The sequence below is a fragment of the Suncus etruscus genome, chromosome 5, assembly GCF_024139225.1.
Source record: "Suncus etruscus isolate mSunEtr1 chromosome 5, mSunEtr1.pri.cur, whole genome shotgun sequence".
Lineage (NCBI taxonomy): Eukaryota > Metazoa > Chordata > Mammalia > Eulipotyphla > Soricidae > Suncus > Suncus etruscus.
The window spans coordinates 149,343,076-149,363,148 of NC_064852.1; positions in this window are offsets into that span (position 1 = coordinate 149,343,076).

Consider the following 20,073-nt stretch of genomic DNA (forward strand, 5'->3'; position numbering starts at 1 on the left):
CTTTCCATTCCTTCATTTCTTAGTCCTTCTAAAAAGCTAAACATAACCCGACAGATGGTCCAAAAAGCTAGTGTACAGACTATGTATATGGAAGGTGAGGATGGATCTCCAGCACTGCATGGTCCTGAGTACCATGGGTGCAGGCTCCCCCCACAAAACAAAAACAAGTATAAAATATCTTAAAAAGAGGGGCCGGGCGGTGGCCCTGGAGGTAAGGTGCCTGCCTTGCCTGCGCTAGCCTAGGACGGACCGCGGTTCGATCCCCCGGCGTCCCATATGGTCCCCCAAGCCAGGAGCGACTTCTGAGCGCATAGCCAGGAGTAACCCCTGAGCGTCACCGGGTGTGGCCCAAAAACCAAAAAAAAAAAAAAAAAAAAAAAAAAAAATCTTAAAAAGGTAAACAGGGGGTGGAGTGATAGGACAGCAGGCAGGACACTTACCCTGACCCAACATCCCATATGGTCCCTTGGACCCTACCAGGAATAAATTCTCAGTCAGAGCCAGGAGTAATTCCTGTGTTTGATGAGGTGTGGTCCTAACACCCCAATATTAAACATCCAACTTAATTCCTCAGTAGAAAGAAGCCTTACTTTCAGTCACTTCCATTCTCTCCACTTGTAAACATCTTACCTGCTTTCTGTATCTCTTAACCAGTTTGCAACATGTCCCCCACAAGGGGGTCCTCCCTGGTCCTCCATATTACTCCTACTTAATTACTGCAGTGCTGGGTTCTGCAGGGAGACACACACACACACACACACACACACACACACACACACACACAATCACTCCAACATCCATGATCGCTGATGGCTTCCCTGCTTATTGCTTCCCTCCATATTACCCCTACTTAATTACTGCAGTGCTGGGTTCTGCAGGGACACACACACACACACACACACACACACACACACACACACACACACACCCCACTCCAACATCCATGATCGCTGATGGCTTCCCTGCCTTCTTTCAAGTTCAAATTAGAGGGTGCAAGGGGAAGGCTCCAGAGGCAGCCAGGGCACACCACCTTGCTCAGCTGGGCTAGCTCACTCCCCAACAAAGAAATATCACAAGTGTCCGAAGCTTTATCCCTCCTCAGACCTCAGGGTAGATGCAGCAGATAGCTAAGTGCACATCTCCAAGCTTCTACTTTCCTTGTACTCTTGTTCCCTGCACAACCCAGTGCCTTCTGCAAGGCAACCCCATCCATCAGTGTCTCATTCAAGTCTTTCCTTCCCTGGCCTCCACAGGATTCTCACTTCACAATTCAAACTCCAACTCATTCCCCCCCAAAGCCCACTTTTCCTCCATGCTCAGCCCTTTCACTCCCACGGTATTCCGTGCTGAGAAAAGTTCTCCCCCACTTCCTTGCATCTGTCCAAATCCACTGGCTGGCCAAGCAAGCAAGCAAGCAAGCCCCAGTCCTGGTTATCTTTTCTCCAGGAAGTGGCCCGATGACTCCCAGCCCTTCCATAGGCCTCCAGCTCCTAAATTCCCAAGTGCTACCTCCTCTCCTCGATCTTCACAGGAGCCCCTGGTTAACCCCAACACACCACCACCACCGACTCCCCCAACACATCAGAGTTTTCCTCGGAAACGACTAATGGTAGGAGTAGTTCCTCTCTTGAATCCTCTTTGTCAGATGACTCCATGTGCCTTCGATGACTCTCCTCCTCAAGTTCTCTAGGAAGGTCGAAGTGGGGGGCTGGGGGATCTTGCCAACTGCAAGCGCCCCATTCTAATTCTAATTCCAACTTAAAGAGATGTGGCTTGAGGGCTCCAGATTCTTCCCCCCGCCACCCCCAGTGTCTGAGAGCGTCCAGATGCTCGGAAAGGGCTTTTCCTCCGGCCCACACACAGCACCCCAGATGACCCCCCAGGCTCCCCCGCAATGAGGCCTGGGCGGGTCTGTCACCCACCGATCTCCCATCCAGGGCTCCAAGTCCAGGCCTCGCTACGTTCCTCTGTGCTGCTTCGGCCACCTGAGCACCCCCCAAGGACCCTTTCTGCCCCCCGCTTTCCTGTCCCCGGGAGCCCGAGCCAGGCCCGAAATCGCGACACACCGGACCCCGCCAGCCCGGCCCCGATGGCCCGGGCCTGGGCCTCGGCCCCGGCGTCGCGTCCCCTAAGGCCCTGGGCCCCCCGGCCGGGTGCACGAAGGCTCACTGACCCCGGCGGCGTCACTCGAGGAAGCGGCGGCACGGCAGGTTCGCAAGCGGCGGCCCGGCTGACGTCCCCGCTCAGCGCTCCATCCCGCCCGGCCCGGATCCGGCCTCTCCGGCTGTCCGCGACCCCGGCGCGCAGTGAGCGGTCACGTGCCCGCCAGAGCAGTCAGCTGACCGCGCGCGCCGCCGCCTGCCAGTGCGCAGGCGCGGCGGTGAGCGGGAGGGGAGGGGAGGGGGAAGAGGCGGGGCCTGGTGGGCCGGGGAAGGGGCGGGGCCAGTGGGGCAGGGAAGGAGCGAGGCCCGGTGGGTCGCGGAAGGGGCGGGGCCTTGTGGGTCGGGAGAACGGGCAGGACCTAATGGGCCGGAGAAAGGGGCGGGGCCTGGCGAGTCGGGGAAGGAACGGCCCATGGGACGGGGACGGGGCGGGGAAGGGGCGGGGCCTGGTAGGTCAAGGAAGGGGCGGGGCCTGGTCGGTCAGGAAAGGGGCGGGGCCTGTAGGGCGGGTCTAATGGTCGAGGAAGGGGCGGGGCCTGTAGGGCGGGAAAGAGGCGAGGCCTTTGGGGCGGGGAAGGGGCGGGGCCTGTCGGGCAAGAAATGGGCGTGGCCTGTAGGGCGGGGCCGGAATGGGCGGGGCCGGCGGCCTGGTGGACTGGCGTCTGGCCTAAGCAGTAGCTGGAGCCAACTAGACCCTTCCCCGTGGTGTCACACTACCACTGGGACACAGTGTCTCTCCAGCTTCTTGGGGTTTTCTTCAGACACTCCTGCTTTCTTTTCTTTCTTCAAGAAGCTCTTTATTCAAGCACCGTGATTTGTAGTTGGGTTTCAGTTATACAAAAGGACACCCTCCCCCCCTTCACCAGTGTAACCTTTCCGCCACCATTACTATACCCCTCATCTTCCTCCTCTCTCCCTCCCTCACCCCATCTCTGTCTTCCAGACAGGCACTGTATTTCTCTCACTCACTACCATTGTCATGATAGTTGTTAGGGTAGTTATTTCTCTAACTTCACTCGCCACTCTTGGTGGTAAGCTTCCTTTCATGGGCCTTTGCTTCCAACCCTCTTCTCTACTGTGTCTGGGTGTTCTTAGAATAATGTCTTTTCTTTTTCTTAAGTCCTACAGATGAGGGAGACTATTCTGTGTCTAGCTCTCTCCCTCTGACTTGTTTCACTCAACATAATAGTTTTCAGATCCATCTATGTACAGGAAATGTACATGGCCTCTTCTCTTCTGATGGCTGCATAGTATTCCATTGTGTATATGTACCACAGTTTCTTGAGCCACTCATCTGTGGTTGGGCATCTGGGTTGTTTACAGATTCTGGCTGTTGTAAATAGTGCTGCGATGAATATAGGTGTGCAGAAGGCATTTCTGTGTTATGTTTTGAGCTCCTATCCTAGGGTATATCCCTAGGAGTGGTATAGCTGGATCATATGAGATCTCAACTTTCAGTTTTTTGAGGAATCTCCAAATCGTTTTCTATAAAGGCTGAACAAGGGGCCTGAGCGGTGACACAATCGGTAGGGCATCTGCCTTGCACACATTAACCTAGGACAACTGCAGTCTATCCCCCGGTGTCCCATATGGTCCCCCAAGCCAGGAACAATTTCTGAGTGCATATCCAGGAGTAACCCCTGACCATCACTGGGTGTGGCCCAAAAACAAAAACAAAAACAAAAAAAAGAAAGGCTGAACAAGACTGCATTCCCACCAGCAGCAAATGAGAGTTCCTTTCTCTCCACATCCCCACCAGCACTGATGATTCTTATTCTTTTACTCCTGGTTTGTGAACTCTCAAGTGCACTTAGCTGATACACTTTTTCTTTGCTATCCACTTCTGATTGATTTAATCAAAGTTTTCCATGCCTTTGCTGCATACCCCAGGACTTTGCTTATTTGTTTATTGTTTTCTTTTTTTGATTATTTACAAAATAACATGTGGACAACCTTGGTTTTTTTCCCTGGCACCAAACAGAGTCCCCAGGAGAGATCCCTGAGCACAGAATTGGAATAAATCTTGCACACTGTGCAACTCAAAAAGTAGTGGTCCCAAACTCAAAAAGTAGTTGTCAGGAAATAGATGGCTAGAACATGCATGCCTGGCATGCGATCAGCCAGGGTTTGACTCTCTGAACTTCATGGATTCCTAAGCAGTGTTGGCTGCAGCCCTGAAGACCGCAGCTCTTCTAGATGCTGAACAGAGGCCCCCAGCACCACCTCTTCAGCTAAACATCATAGTTCATTGCTTGCATTGCCAATGAAACTCAGGACTACTGGGCATCACTTGGGAAGGTCCTTCCTACAAATACTAAAATATAGAAGGAAAGGAAAGAATCTGGATAGGTAGGGGCCGGAGATATAGCACGGAGGTAAGGTGTTTGCCTCTCATGCAGAAGGTCAGTGGTTCGAATCCCGGCGTCCCATATGGTCCCCTGAGCCTGCCAGGAGCGATTTCTGAGAGTAGAGCCAGGAGTAACCCCTGAGCACTGCCAGGTGTGACCCAAAAACAAAAACAAAAAAAAAAAAAAAGAATCTGGATAGGTGAGAGAGCTCAAAGTGCAGTTAATATAAATGAAAAAATTACAAAAAGGTTCTTTCTTGGCATCCCCAATTCTCCTAGTGCCTCAGCCATTCGTGTACTGAGTAAGAGAGCATGGCCAGATAAAGGAAAGGAGAGCTTTCTGCTGCCTTGGGGGTTCTAGGGGCTAGGCAGGGACTCTGTGTAATGAGTAAGGTAGGCTGACTCTACCCTGTGCACCATGTATGAATATCTGTAGTTAATTCCTTAGAGACTGATGGAGATGAAAAAGGGAATGCTTGGAAGCAAATAGATGACTTCTCACACACACACACACACACACACACACACTAGAAAGAGAAAATATATACAATGCATGTACACACACATATCCCAATCAAAGGGAGAAGAAACCAGAGACCAGAAGTAAAAGGCAATTAAGAAAGGAAGGCAGTTACATTTGAGAAGGTGTTGTGAGCAGATACTTTCTGTTCTTTTTTTTTTTTTTAAAGCAAAAAGTCCATGTGCATATATACTAAAAGCAAACAAATGCTTTAAACTTCTAAGCCCTGAGCTTTACCCTTTTACTATTGGAACACAAACCCAGAAGAGAAAGCTCGGGCAATCAGTGAGTTTTGTCTTGATGGTCCTCTGATAAGAACTATAAAGTGTATCTGTGTGTATCCTAACAACCACTTTACAAATATTAAAAGCTAAATTGCTAGTTCTTTAATTTGAAAACTCATAAAATGAGAAGTATTCAAGCCACACTTTGATAGCTACTCTCCCTATTAGCCAAGGTTCGTGTATAGTCACAAATCCCCTTTCCAAGGTTCTTTTTTTAATGCTGGTAACTAGACTGGGAACTGACTCAGAAGGTAGGAGGAAGTGCTTTGCATGCAGGAGCCCTGAGTAAACCCCCTACGCCACTCTGGCCAGTAAGCGTTGTCAGGAGTGAGCCCTGCTGAGCCAGAAGTGTGACCTCCCCAAAACATGTTTGGGGCTCAGGAAAAACACTGGATTCTGGGAGTGCATGTTCAGAGAACCTCACCAAATCTGATAAATCACTGTACTAGAAATAGTTGGGCAGCCTTCTTCTGAGCCAATATGATTCAAGTAGTATTTAGGGTCTGCTAATAGATATTCATTAGTCCATCCATCAAATATTTGTAGTAACTTACTGCGTTCAATGTGATACTAAGAATTTCACCTACTTTTTAAAATGATTCTTATCAGCTAAATGAAAAGGAATTGGACAGTCCCCTCTCAACAATGCAAGGTTCAAACAATCCGCAATAGAAATAGAAATGGTCCATAAAATGTCTATCTGAAGGTGTTAGGGGGTAGGGAGATAGGCTGTAGGACAATAGTGAAGGTTTTTTGACACTAGTGGTAGACATGATATAACAGCTCTCAAGAACAAAAGAATATTGGTGCTATTTTAAAACATAATGGGAGTTTTTAATTAAAAATAAAAATAAAACATTTGTTTTTGTTTTTGTTTTCAGTTATTTGTCATTTAAATAACAAAGTTCATTAAATAATATGTACTTCCAGTTACCCTAAACCATTTCTTTCTACTTCTAGATAATGCTAATGTACCTCCCTAGGACCTAGTTCCTCCTTCTTTTCTAACATGCACCCATTTTGTTCTGGAAACCATCTGCTATCGCCTAGTCTTCCAGAGGAGAGTGGGCCATATCCTTTAGCAGTGATTGGTTAGGAATTTGCATGTGACCGATTTCTGGCCTATGAGGCTCAAGGGGAAATCAGCTGCCAGGCTTCAGCCTGTTTCCTCAACAGAAATAGAGGTACTGGGAAAGGGGAAAAGGGCAGGGATGGTGTTTCTCTCATTTCCTGCCAAATTTTTAAGTGTCCATTGTGGTCTTGGAACTGCTGTTCAGTCTTGCTCCTTGCCTGAAGAATCAGCTTCCACTGGGGAGAGAAGAAATGACAAAATCCCGTTCCCCCAGGATGTTTATGGCGCCTCAATTAATCTGCTGCAATGTCTACCGGAGAACTCCCCATATGCTTTTCGTACCATGTTGAGTCTGAAGCAGGCATGTTGTCAGGTAGGGGATACTTGACAGTAATAAGACCAAGATATACCCTAAAAAATAAGCTTCTACCTGGAGAAAAGTACAGGGGGTAAGGCAGTTCAATGCCCTGCCTGCACCGTAAGCGCCACCAGGACTAATCCCAGAGCACAGAGCCAGAAGTAAACCCTAAGAACCTCCCCAGGTGTGGCCACAAGGAAACTCATTGAGTTAAAATTTACAATTTGAATGAGCTACCAGAGTAGCTCATCAGTCTCTTTGCCAGCAGAAACTGGGCCATTTGGATAGGCAGGAACTAAGGTCTGAGGAGACCATCTCAGAGAAAGCCAGACCCCTCAGGAGAAGAGAAACTTCAGCAAGATCAGAAGATTGTAATATGGATATGAGAGAAAGTCACTCAAAGTTTAAGTATTGACAAGGCCCCAAAATAGTATTTTAGTATTGACCAAATTCCAAGCCTGGGCAGTTTGGGGGAAAAAACCTATAAACCCAAAGCAAACAGCACACATGCATTTTGTTCTGGGACTGCCTGGACATCCACCGGAGAGGTTTAGTTCCTTTCTTAACTTTCTTTAGGTTTCAGGGAAAGAACTTATTTTTTCAGTTATGCTGGTGTTCCCTCTTCTATTTCCTTCGAGTACTCTGCCTCACTATTTGTCTTTTGAAATTCTTCTCTGATAGTAGACTATGAACTTAGGGAACCTGGGAAGAAGTCAAAATCGACTTCCTTTTTCCTGTTAAGAACAAGCCTCATCATGCCTGAGAATTGTGGCTTCCTGAAAACTCAGGCAGAGGGGAAAGTCCCCAAGCTACTCACATAGATCAAGAGCTCTTTGGTGTGGCTTGACAGCTGCCTTTCAAGGCTGATGGGGGGCCCTGTGTCCACTTCATGTGGCTGCTAATTTTATCAATCCCAACTGCTATGGGTTCTTCTCTGGTAAGATCTAGGAGAAGCAAGCAGGGACAGTTACCCTCTCTCTGTTGTGATTACTACCTCTCCACTCCACACACTTTGCTAGAATTTCGTGTATTATCAAGTGACAAGCTTGTTCCTTATGTGACTACTATGTAATATATCATTTCCTAGTCCTAGACACCCAAATGCAGAATGTAGACAGTCTCAGGAAACAAGTTCTTTACAATATGGCAGGACTCAGAGGTTATTCCTGACACCCCTGAGCCCTGCCAGGAGTAAAACCTTAGCACTGCCAAAACCAGCCAACCAAGAACATAAACAATATGAATGGTCTGAGACTTACACAGAGACAAAAGGAAAAAGGGTTTCTCTGCTGGCCCAGGCTTTTCATCAATTTTCATTCCCTTATAAACAAACATTAGTTTCCCCTTCTCTCTTAGTTTGCTCTTGAATGTCTCAAATCCAAAATCAATTCAAAAGACAACAGCTCCTACTCAGGAATGTTAAATACATGGATGGCTTCTAGCTAAATCCCCTTTTCTCCCTCATCACATTCCAGAGCCTGGAGATTAGCAAGGGAATCTCTTAGAAGCTCACTTATAGTTACTGTTAGGGCTAAAGTGATAGATAGCACAATGATAGGGCGTTTGCCTTGTACTTGGCGCAGGTTGGGTCTCTGGCACCACATAGGTCTCCCAAACACCCTGCCAGAAAGGATCATTGAACACAGAGCCAGGAATACAGCTGAGTGTGGCCCAAAAGCCAAACAGTGAAATGAATAAAAATAAAGTAAAACTGGGGCCGGAGAGATAGCACAGCCATGTTTGCCTTCAAGCAGCCAATCCAGGACCAACGGTGGTTGGTTTGAATCCCAGTGTCCCGTACCTGCCAGGAGCTATTTCTGAGCAGATAGCCAGGAGTAACCCCTGAGCACAGGCTGGTTTGGCCCAAAAACCAAAAAAAAAGTAAAACTACAGATTTCTGAGTCTTGGAAGAACAGTATAGAAAGTAGGACACTCACCTTGCATGCAGACAACCCAGGTTAGATCCCCAGCATCCCATATGACCACCCCCCAAGCCCATCAGGAGTGATACCTGAGTACAGAGCCAGGAGTAACCCCTGAGTACTGGGTATACCCAAACAAAACAGATTTCTGGGATCAAAGAGATAGTACAAGGTTAAGGCACTTGTCTTGCATGTTGCCAACCCAAGTTCCATACACAGTTTTACACATGGCCCACCAGTTATTTCAGGGTACAGCCCCCTTGGGTTCCAATCACACAGCATCTCAAGCCTCACATTGACTCATTAGCCCTGCTATGATCCAGAGCATCCTGAGCATTGACTGGGAGAACCTATCCCCCCCAAAATACAGACCACCACACTCTATCTGTGGCTTGGGACTCTTTATTGGGGGTGGCTCACATTGGGGGTACTCAGGAAGTACTCCTTCCTTTGCACTCAAGTGTTGAATTAAATAATTAACGATGGGGCTGGATGGAAGTGGATGCCATCCCAGGCCACGTGGCTCCGCAACCCCCATCCAGCCGGCGGGTCCCAGGCCCAGGTGAATGGCGGAATCAGATTCATCCAGAGACAGGCATCACGAAGCATCAACTTTATTCATGCCCTATTCACCACATGTGTGTGGCCTATCTTATAACCTTTCAAGCATTTAGCCATTCTAGGCTACCCTGCATCTTAATTCCTTTCAGCCATCTTCCTTTGACCTCCATCCTGGTCAAAGACCAAAAGAGGCAAAGACCCAAAAGCCAGAGAGCCCAGCAGGGCAGACGGCCCTAATCCCCTGGCTCAAAGGGTTATCTACCTATTCCAAGACCCCTCCCAGGAATGGGCGGGGTCTTGCAGGTAAGGTCACACCTAATATTCAGTTCCCAAGACACCTCCCAGAAATGGGCAGGTCTCAGATAGGTACACCTACACTCAGGGATCACTCCCAACAGTGCTCAAGGGATTACATGCGGTGCCAGAGTTGGTCATGTGCAAGGCAAGTACCTTAATTTCTGTACTATCTCTCCAGATCCAGGGTATTTTTTTATTTGTTTGTTTTTTGGGGGTCACACTTGGCAGCACTCAGGGGTTACTCCTGGCTCTACACTCAGAAATCACTTCTAGTGGGGCCGGAGAGATAGCATGGAGGTAAAGCATTTGCCTTGCATGCAGAAGGCCGGTCCCCCAAGCCTGCCAGGAGCGATTTCTGAGCATAGAGCCAGGAGAAACCCCTGAATGCTGCCAAGTGTGACCCAAAAAAACAAACAAACAAACAAACAAGAAAAAAAGAAATCACTCCTAGCAAGCTCGGGGGACCATATGAAATACCGGGATTAGAACCATTGTCCTTCCGCATGCAAGACAAATGCCCTACGTCCATGCTATCTCTCTGGCCCCCATATTCAGTTTTTATATTTTGGGGCCACACCTGGTGATGCTCAGGAGTTACTCCTGGCCCTGCACTCAGAGATCATTTCTGGAGGTGCTCAGGATGGGATGCTAAGGATGGAACCCAGGTCAGCCATGTGCAAACATCCTACCTGCTGTGCTATTGCTTCAACCCAGATCCATCTTTTTTTTTCTTCCATTTTTGGTTTTTAGGCCACACCCAGAGGTGCTCAGAGGTTACTCCTGGCTCTATGCTCAGAAATCGCAGCTAGCAGGCTCAGTATGCTATCTGGGATGCCGGAATTGAACCTGAATCCATCCCAGGTCAGCCATGTGCAAGGCAAAAGCTCTATCACTGCTATCGCTCCAGCCCCAGTCCATCCTTTTTTCTTTTCTTTCTTTTTTTTTTCATAAAAGACTGCAATAGCAATGCTCAGGGAAAATCCAGACAGATTTGGTTTCATGACAGATTTGCAGGGTTGGTTTCATGCAAAACAATCCCCTTAATACTGGACTTTCTCTTGGAGGAGGCCTCCCCAGCAGTGCCTGGAAGATCCATGGGATCCTCCCTGCAATGCTACATGAGCGAAACCACATAGTGCCCCCCCCTCGTGGAGCTAATGCTGGGATCACCAAAGCCACACCCAACTAGAATAGGGGGCTCTTTGGTGCCAGGGATCAAGCCTGGAGTTTGGCCCATGACATTTGAGCTCTTTCCCTGACCCTTCAACTGTTTTCAGGTGTAGAGGCAGAGGAGAAGATGCTTGACTCGCTCAAGACCAACTCAGATTTGATCCTTGTATGTCCCCTGAATTCACCAGGAGTGATCCCTGAGCACAGATCCAGGATAAGTCCTGAGCAACTCCTTGTAGATATAGCTAAAATCAAATAAACAAGCCAATAAAAACAACCAAAAAAGATGTCGAACCATAATATGTGTTCTTTATTTCTACATCAGAGAACAAGAGCTAGGAGCAAGTTTAGTCATTTTCTTTCTTTTCTTATTTTTGTTTTGTTACCAAACCCAGTGGTGTTCAGGGGTTACTCCTGGTTCTGTGCCCAGGAATCACTTCTGGGGTGGGTTCAGGGGACCATAGGGGCTACAAGGGATCAAGCCTAGACTGGCCTATGCAAGACAAACACCCTACCCACTGTACTATCGCTCTGCCCCCCTCTAGTCGTTTACTTAATTCTGTAACATGGTGACTGTATGATGTTTTGAAATTTTCACAGCAATGTAATATAATATGAAAATAGAAATTTTTATTACTGTAAAGGTTTGTTGGTGACAATAATAAAGAACATTTCCATTTAATGATAGTGACAAGAAAGTTCAAATTTTCCTCATCCTAGTTCACAAACTTCCCAAATTCTAGGTCCCAGGTTAAGCAATCTAGCTGTGTTAGGAAAATCCAAGCTATAAAGCATCTTCACGGGGGGGGGGGGCGAGAGATAGCATGAAGGTAGGGCATTTGCCTTGCATGCAGAAGGACAGCGGTTCAAATCCCGGCATCCCATATGGTCCCCTGAGCCTGCCAGGAGCAATTTCTGAGTGTAGAGCCAGGAGTAACCCCTGAGCACTGCTGGATGTGACCCAAAAACCAAAAAAAAAAAAAAAAAAAAAAAAATCTTCACAAAGGCAAACAGCATTCCCTATCCTGGGGCTTTCTGAATGTCAGCTGAAATGTTCACTTTTGGCGTTTTGCCCTCTGGAGAATCCCATATTCTCTCTTTGAAGTGGCACCTATCTACCTACTTCATATTTCTCTAAACTAAAAAAGTGAAAAGAAATGTATCTGTAATGGGTACCGTGGCTCAGTGGTAGACTGCTGTCTTAAATGTTTGAGATCCTAGATTGATCTCTGGCATCACAAATAATAATAAGAATAGGGGCCGGCGAGGTGGTGCTAGAGGTAAGGTGTCTGCCTTGCAAGCGCTAGCCAAGGAAGGACCGCGGTTCGATCCCCCGGCATCCAATATGGTCCCCCCCAAGCCAGGGGCAATTTCTGAGTGCTTAGCCAGGAGTAACCCCTGAGCATCAAATGGGTGTGGCCCAAAAAACAAAAAACAAAAAAAATAATAAGAATAAGAATAATAAACAGTAAGGATAATGATGATGATGATGGTGTAACTCTTTGTAATCAAATGACTTGTTGAAGTGTATATCCCCTGGTTGCTCCTCAGCCTTCCTCACTCCCCACCCCTTAGCTCTGCAGCCACACATACAGACTATGCTGGGAGATTCTCAGCCATAAATCTCTACTAGTTACCACCCCATTACCCGTCACTTAATAAGTGATTACCTGTGGGGAGCCTAGCTAATGAAACCTAGAACATAGGACACCTCAGTAATTCTAATCTGGTCACCCACGTGACCAAAGGCGCCCATGCCTTGAGAACAAAGGAAATAGACAAATACTAAAGTAATTCAAAGCAGCTCAATACATCCATCCAGAAAGAAAAATATAGAGCCACTTGTCTTTGTGTTAGCAAAAGGTTACTAGGATTACAGCTGATGTTTTATTTGTGCTTGCTGAGTGGAATTTGTGGGACTCTGTTTGGATCTTGTGTTTTCTATATAAACTCTCTTAGTATAAACATGTGCTCAGGTCTACCTCTTTGCCCCTCCCTATTACCTGCCCCCAGCTTATGCTAATGAGTGCTCACAGTTGTAATTGGTGGAAAACTTGTAACACCCTCTGACATATTTCAGCCCTTAAAAGCTGATTCCCCCCGACAATAAATCCCTTTTTGAACAGCATGTGTTGTCTTGAGGGCCCTTCTTACTAATTTCTCTAGTTCTTCTTTACAGGTCGGTTCTGCTCGAGTGAACCCACTAATAACTAGCAACCTTCATTTCCACACCCCCGAGGGTCAGGGGGTCTCCCACAGGAGGTTGCAATTACCAGTTCTTGTTCTTGTTGCTCTCAGGTCTTACTCCTGGCTCTGCATTCAAGAATCCCTCCTGATGATGCTCAAGGGACCCTATGCAATACCAGGGATTGAACTGGGGTCGGGTGCATGCAAGTCAAGTGCCATCCCCTTGGACTATCTCTCCAGCTTATGGTTAAATTGTGAATATTTCTCTTTCTTGTGTATCCACCTTGTTAGGCTGTTCCACCTTGTTAGGCTTATGGTTAAATTGTGAATATTTCTCTTTCTTGTGTATCCACCTTGTTAGGCTGTTCCAGCCTTTCTACCCTCTGATGGGATCTTCAGCTCTTCAGCTCAGAACCCCCAAGATATGTGAGCCCAGCCTTCTTCCTCTCCTTTCCCCATCTGCTCCCTATCACACTTGATCTTTGGCTTGTGCCTATTTATTCAGTTTCTGTTTCCTATCAGATCCCCTACTCTGGATGCTGGCTCAGTTCCACACATACAAGTCCACCAAACTCTTCAAACTCCTCAGGAGCCAAGAAGTACAGAGAAATGCCCTTCCCCACAGATTCACTGAAAAGAAACTACCAGGGCACATTATTTGACTGACAACTCTGCTTTCCAAAGACACTCCATGTCGTTGAGAAAACAAGATGATTCTCCACGCTGGGGAGAAAGATTCCATATGAGAAGCTCAATAACACGTATAAAGCCCATCAGTAGGAGACAGGGCTCATGTGTCTGCACATGAAAAGGGTGAGCTGGCCTCGTTCCATTCATTAGAGTCCCCACTCCAACACATGCACCCTGAACCCTGTAGCAGGAAATAAGGTAAAACTACTTCTTAGGGAAAAGCTCAGATTTTCAGATATCTTTGAGCCTAGAATTGTGCAATGACCTCTCAAACTCTCTGGAAAATTCTGGAAAAAAAAACCCAGGGAGATTCTGATGAAGATTTTCAGAAATGAGAACATTCATGGGAAAGAAAGTCCCACAAATATTCAAAGGCACAGGAACAAACTCTGTCAAGGACAGATGATCCAGAGAGTTTGTGTTCTGTACAGATACATCATAGTCCTATGTGGCTGTGAAGAGATCATCCATAGTGGACACCTCCAACTGCTCTGGTCCGCTATCAGTCCCCCCCCCCTATCTAAACTGATGGTCTGGAGTTCTCTGAGGGAATCAGAGAACAGTCCCCTGCTAAAGGTGCATGATGTATGGCTGCGTGACAAGGAATGCCAAGTAATTGCTTTCCCAAAGGAAGACAATTAAGTCAAAGAGGTTTCACCAAGGTTTCCTGTTGCAAGGTTCCACATAACACATGTCCAAGAAAGGGTGCTTTGGTTTGGGTTGGGATTCCCAGGAAGCATATTCTGAGACAAAGAAAGTTAGGTATTAGGGGGCATTTTAAAAAATCATGAAGAGAATAAGTAAGTGGGTCAAGAAAGAAAAGAGAGTCAAATAAAGGGGTAAGGCAGAACCGGGTGACACAGGAAAGACTTGGATCTCTCAGAAATGTCCCTTCAGAGGAAAGGGACCAGAACAGCATGTGGCTGCTCTGGGTATATGGAAGGGAAGAACACCAGGGAATGTTGGCTCTTCAGTAGCACAAGCAGTGAAGACTGTGGACAAGGAGGCCTGGTTGGTGAAGCTATTCTCATTGACAGCATCTTAGAAGCAAGGCTTTCATGAGAAAAGAGAGCACCACTCCATCCCAGACACAGCTCTTGTTTCACTGTCTTCCAGGTTCATAGGGTTAGAAATACAACTTTATGTCAAAGAGAATGTGACTTAAAGAGAGATATGCCTATTCTTACATTCAGAGGCTTGCACTTTGCTCCTTCTTTTGTCGAAGCTTCATGACATTGGGGTGTTATTGAGTGTCCTGGTACTTCCTTGGCCTCATATGCAGCTCTAGAGGCAACCCTCAGGATGCAAACACTTGTGGGTTGGCTCAAAGCTTGCTAATATTTTGGTCCTATTGGAATTCAGGTCATGGCTAAGCTCCCTGCTGGTTCTCTAACAGGAAGACTTCCTCTCATTTTCCATGCTTCTGTTCTTCTCCAAGGGGAGCTTGCTTTTGTTGGTGTGATTCAGCCCTGTAGAGGGAACCCATGACAGTCATGTGAGATGTGCTATATTTTGTTCACTTTAACTCAATATTAGTAACAGGGTTGACCAGATGGCTATGCTTTTCCAGTGATCCTAAAAAGAAAAATTCATTCAAGGTACATTTTTTGTTTGTTTGTTTGTTTTCTAGGAAATTTATAAGTGATGGTTTCCTTGGGATAGTCATGTAATAAAATGAATAGTACATGAATGTTTATATTAATGACTATTCATATAAAAGTGAATTGAATGCTGACTATTTTTCTATCTCAGGATGACATTTCTGTGGTTCAACCTGGCCTCTGTTTTCATGACAATTGACAGTCATTTTGCAGCCAGATTAAATACTTGTCAACGTTGTTATTCAAGGCATAAAATTAGCTGTGAAGACATGCCCCTAAGATGTGGCAGAAATGGAAGTGGCACCCAGACCCACTTAGCTTCTAGAAAGAACACACAGCCCACCTGACCAGCCCACAGCAGCTCCAGCCACTCCACGAAACATCATGGCCTGAGCAAGGAACCCAAACAAGGAATGTGATCTCCATATTTCCTTGGTAGGTTGTCAAAGACTCCGTAGGTTGGACAAACATTGTAGTTCTTTCTTAATACACTCCTGCTTCTGTTGACATTCTTCTTAGAAAGTGAAGGGACTGGGCCCAGAGAGATAGCACAGTGGCGTTTGCCTTGCAAGCAGCCGATCCAGGGCCAAAGGTGGTTGGTTCGAATCCCAGTGTCCCATATGGTCCCCCGTGCCTGCCAGGAGCTATTTCTGAGCAGACAGCCAGGAGTAACCCCTGAGCACCGCCGGGTGTGGCCCAAAAACAAAAACAAACAAACAAAAAAAAGTGAAGGGACAGATTTGGGTCACATTTGTTGATGCTTGGGACTAATCTGGGCTTTGTACTCAGGAATTGCTCCCAACATTGATGAGAGGAGTATCATGCCATTGAACCAGGGGATTGACAACATTTAGGGAGAGCTCCATAACAACCTTGTACTATCTGTCCACTCTCATGCTCATATTTTTTTCCATAGGAGCCCATCTCCAATGAACATTTGTATCCAGACTATCACCTGCACCATTTGGCAATGGGAATGATTACAGGAATCAGGGAATAAAGTGGGGAGACAGCACTGGGGCACCTGTGAGGACCTCATCATGATAACAAGCCCTCACACATCTGGTAAAAGTGGCCAATCTACAGGGGTGAAGTGTGCATATGAGCCAGGAGGAGCCAATGTATTAGCAGTGTCATGTCACTATGTCACAGGCAGTTAAGACTTTTCAGGATGGGGCCAGAGAGATAGCATGGAGGTAAGGCATTTGCCTTTCATGCAGAAGGATGGTGGTTAAAATCCCAGTATCCCATATGGTCCCCTGTGCCTGCCAGGGGTGATTTTTGAGCATAGAGCCAGGAGCGATGCCGGGTGTGACCCAAAAACCAAAAAAAAAAAAAAAAAAAAAAAAAGACTTTTCAGGAAAAGACAGATGTTAGTAAAAACAATGAGATTGATAAGGATCCCCATACTAGACAGAACAGGGTACCACTGAGGGGCCCAAAGCCTGCAACCCAATGTAAAAAAAAATTCTGTCCTGAACAGGACAGAAATGGGGAAGGACTTTTTTGTTAATTTGTTTTTTTTTTTTGTTTTTTTTTTTTTTTTGGTTTTTGGGCCACACCCTGTGACGCTCAGGGGTTACTCCTGGCTATGCGCTCAGAAGTTACTCCTGGCTTCTTGGGGGACCATATGGGACACCGGGGGATCGAACCGCGGTCCGTCCTAGGCTAGCACAGGCAAGGCAGGCACCTTACCTCCAGCGCCACCGCCCGGCCCGTTAATTTGTTTTATTTTGGGACCACACCAGGTTGTGCTCAGGCCTTACTCCTGGCTCCACATTAAGGAATCACTACTGGAGGTGCAGGAGGACCTTATATAGTGCCAAAGGTCAAACTTGGGTAAGCATGTGCTCTCCTACTGTACCATCACTCTGGTCCCAAAGATTTATGATTCTTTTCAGCCAAGAAGCTAAAGGTAAAAAAAAATAAAGAGAGAGAGAAAGAAAAAGAAAGGCGGTCATTGTCAAGATCATGCTCAGGATTTAAAAAAATATTCAAAAACAGCTTCCATCTTAGCAGATAGTACCATTTCCCCAACCTTTGATGTTGGCCTTTCTGAGCCAAGGTGCATGCTGGGAAGACCATGATGGCCATACATAAAATAGTCTCGTGACACAAATAAACTTCCTTCCATCATTCAGAAACAGCCCTCATCTGGCACACTCACTACTCATCACCTTAAATATCTTAGAATAGTTTTCCCCTTCTCTCTTCTGGTCAAACTCAACCACTCCTCCCAACCCCCAAATAGTCTTAGCAGGAGAAGCAAAGATTACAGTTCTGTGACTTAATGAAACATTTTAATGGGGGCCTGAGAGATAGCACAGCAGTAGGGCGTTTACCTTGAACGTTGCTGACCCAGAATGAACCTTGCTGGATTTGATTCCCTGGCATCCCATATGGTCCCTCAAGTCAGGAGCAATTTTTGAGTACATAGCCAGGAGTAACCCCTGAGCGTCACCAGGTGTGGCCCAAAAACAAAAATAAAAAAAGAAAGAAAGAAAAATTTTAATGCTATTTATAAACAAATAGGGAAATAAAAAAAAAGAGAATAACAGTAATATTTCCTGGGTCTGGAGAGATAACACAGCAGTAGGGTGTTTGCCTTGCATGCAGGGTGGTGGTTCAAATCCTGGCATCCCATATGGTCCGTCTCCCACCCCCCACCCCCACCCCCACCCCTGTGCCTGCCAGAGTGATTTCTTTTTTTTTTTTTTATTGTAGCCAAAGTAAATTACAAATCTTTCACAATGATATCTAAGGTACATAGTGACAATAAATGAGGGGTAGTCCAACCACCAGCATTGTCCTCCCTCCACCCCTGTTTCCAGCATGCATCACGTATCTCCCTCCTATAGCCCCCAGAATGCTAGTGTAACTGGTCCCCACTTGTACAGCTTGTTGTAGATTGGGTATCAGTTCTGTTTTGTTTTGTTTTTTTATGGATTTGGAGTTCAAGTCTGATTTTTTCTTTTTCTTTTTCTTTTCTTTTCTTTCTTCTTTTTTATTTTTAATAAAAGTTTGTACAACTGTCTGGTCTTGGTTCTATTCATTTCCCCCCTCAATTTGTGAGACTAAGTAAGATGATTCAAGTTATGTGGTTTTGTTGGAGATAAAAAGAAGAAAGAAGGGGCCGGGTAGGTGGCGCTGGAGGTAAGGTGTCTGCCTTGCAAGCGCTAGCCAAGGAAGGACCGCGGTTCGATCCCCCGGCGTCCCATATGGTCCCCCCAAGCCAGGGGCGATTTCTGAGCACATAGCCAGGAGTAACCCCTGAGCGTCAAACGGGTGTGGCCCAAAAACCAAAAAAAAAAAAAGAAGAAATAAAGAAGAAAGAAAGAAAGAAAGGAAGGAAGGAAGGAAGGAAGGAAGGAAGGAAGTAAGGCAGGAAGGAAGGAATGAAGGAAGTAAGGAAGTAAGAAAGAAGAAAGAGAGAAAGAAAGAAAGAAGAAAGAGAGAAAGAAATAAAGAAGAGAGAGAGAAAGAAAGAGAAAGAAAGAAAGAAAGAAAGAAAGAAAGAAAGAAAGAAAGAAAGAAAGGAAGGAAGGAAGGAAGGAAGGAAGGAAGGAAGGAAGGAAGGAAGAAGAAAGAAAGAGAGAAAGAAAGAAAGAAGAAAGAGAAAGAAATAAAGTAGAGAGAGAAAGAAAGAAAGAAATAAAGAAAGAAAGAAAGAAAGAAAGAAAGATAGAAAGGAAGGAAGGAAGGAGGAAAAGAAGGAAGGAAGGAAGGAAGAAGGAAAGGAAGAAAGAAAAGAAAAGGAAAAAAAGAAAAAAGAAAGAAGAGAAGAAGAAAGAAAGAAAGAGAAGAAAGAAAGAAAGAAAGAAAGAAAGAAAGAAAGAAAGAAAGAAAGAAAAGAAAAGAAAAAAGAAAGAAGAAAGAAAAGAAAGAAAGAAAGAAAGAAAGAAGAAAGAAAGAAAGAAAGAAGAAAGAAAGAAAGAAAGAAAAGAAAGAAAGAAAGAAAGAAAGAAAAGAAAGAAAGAAAAGAAAGAAAAGAAAAGAAAGAAAGAAAGAAAGAGGGGCCGGGTAGGTGGCGCTGGAGGTAAGGTGTCTGCCTTGCAAGCGCTAGCCAAGGAAGGACCGCGGTTCGATCCCCCGGCGTCCCATATGGTCCCCCCAAGCCAGGGGCGATTTCTGAGCACATAGTCAGGAGTAACCCCTGAGCATCAAACGGGTGTGGCCCAAAAACCAAAAAAAAAAAAAAAAGAAAGAAAGAGAGAACGAAAGAGAGAACAAAAGAAAGAACGAAAGGAAGGAAGAGAAAGAAAGAAAGAAAGAAAGAAAGAAAGAAAGAAAGAAAGAAAGAAAGAGAAAGAAAGAAAGAGAAAGAAAGAAAGAAAAGAAAAGAAGAAAGAAAGAAAGAAAGAGAAAGAAAGAAAGAAAGAAAGAAAGAACTAGGAGGAGTCTATTTAGGTGTTATAAATAACTATTTAGAAGAGAAAAGGGAAAAAGGAAGAAAAAGGTAGCAAAACAAAACTAAACTAAACAAAAACACCAAAGCAACAACAAAAAAGACAAAATACAAAAAAAGAACAAACAAAAACCAGAACCAGCAACTACGAAAAACAAATAAGCAACCAAAAAACCAACCAAACAAAAAAAATCAAACCAGCAATTACATAAAAAGTTTCTGTTTCCTTTTTTTTTTTTATAGGCACAGTAAGTTTTGGGGAAATTAGAATGGGAATTCTCTTGGACTAAGAGGTCAACTGGGTTTCTCCGCCCTTGAAACATACTGCCAAGGGAACAACTACAGGCTCCATACTCACTCATTTACACACCCCCAAGGTCTTTTTATGGTGCCAGGCAATTTTCTGCTCAGTTGTGGATGATAAAATCAGGCCTCTCTAACTAGAGATCTTGGTATTTACTCAGGTAATAGAAGGGAGCCTAAGATAGAGTCTTTCT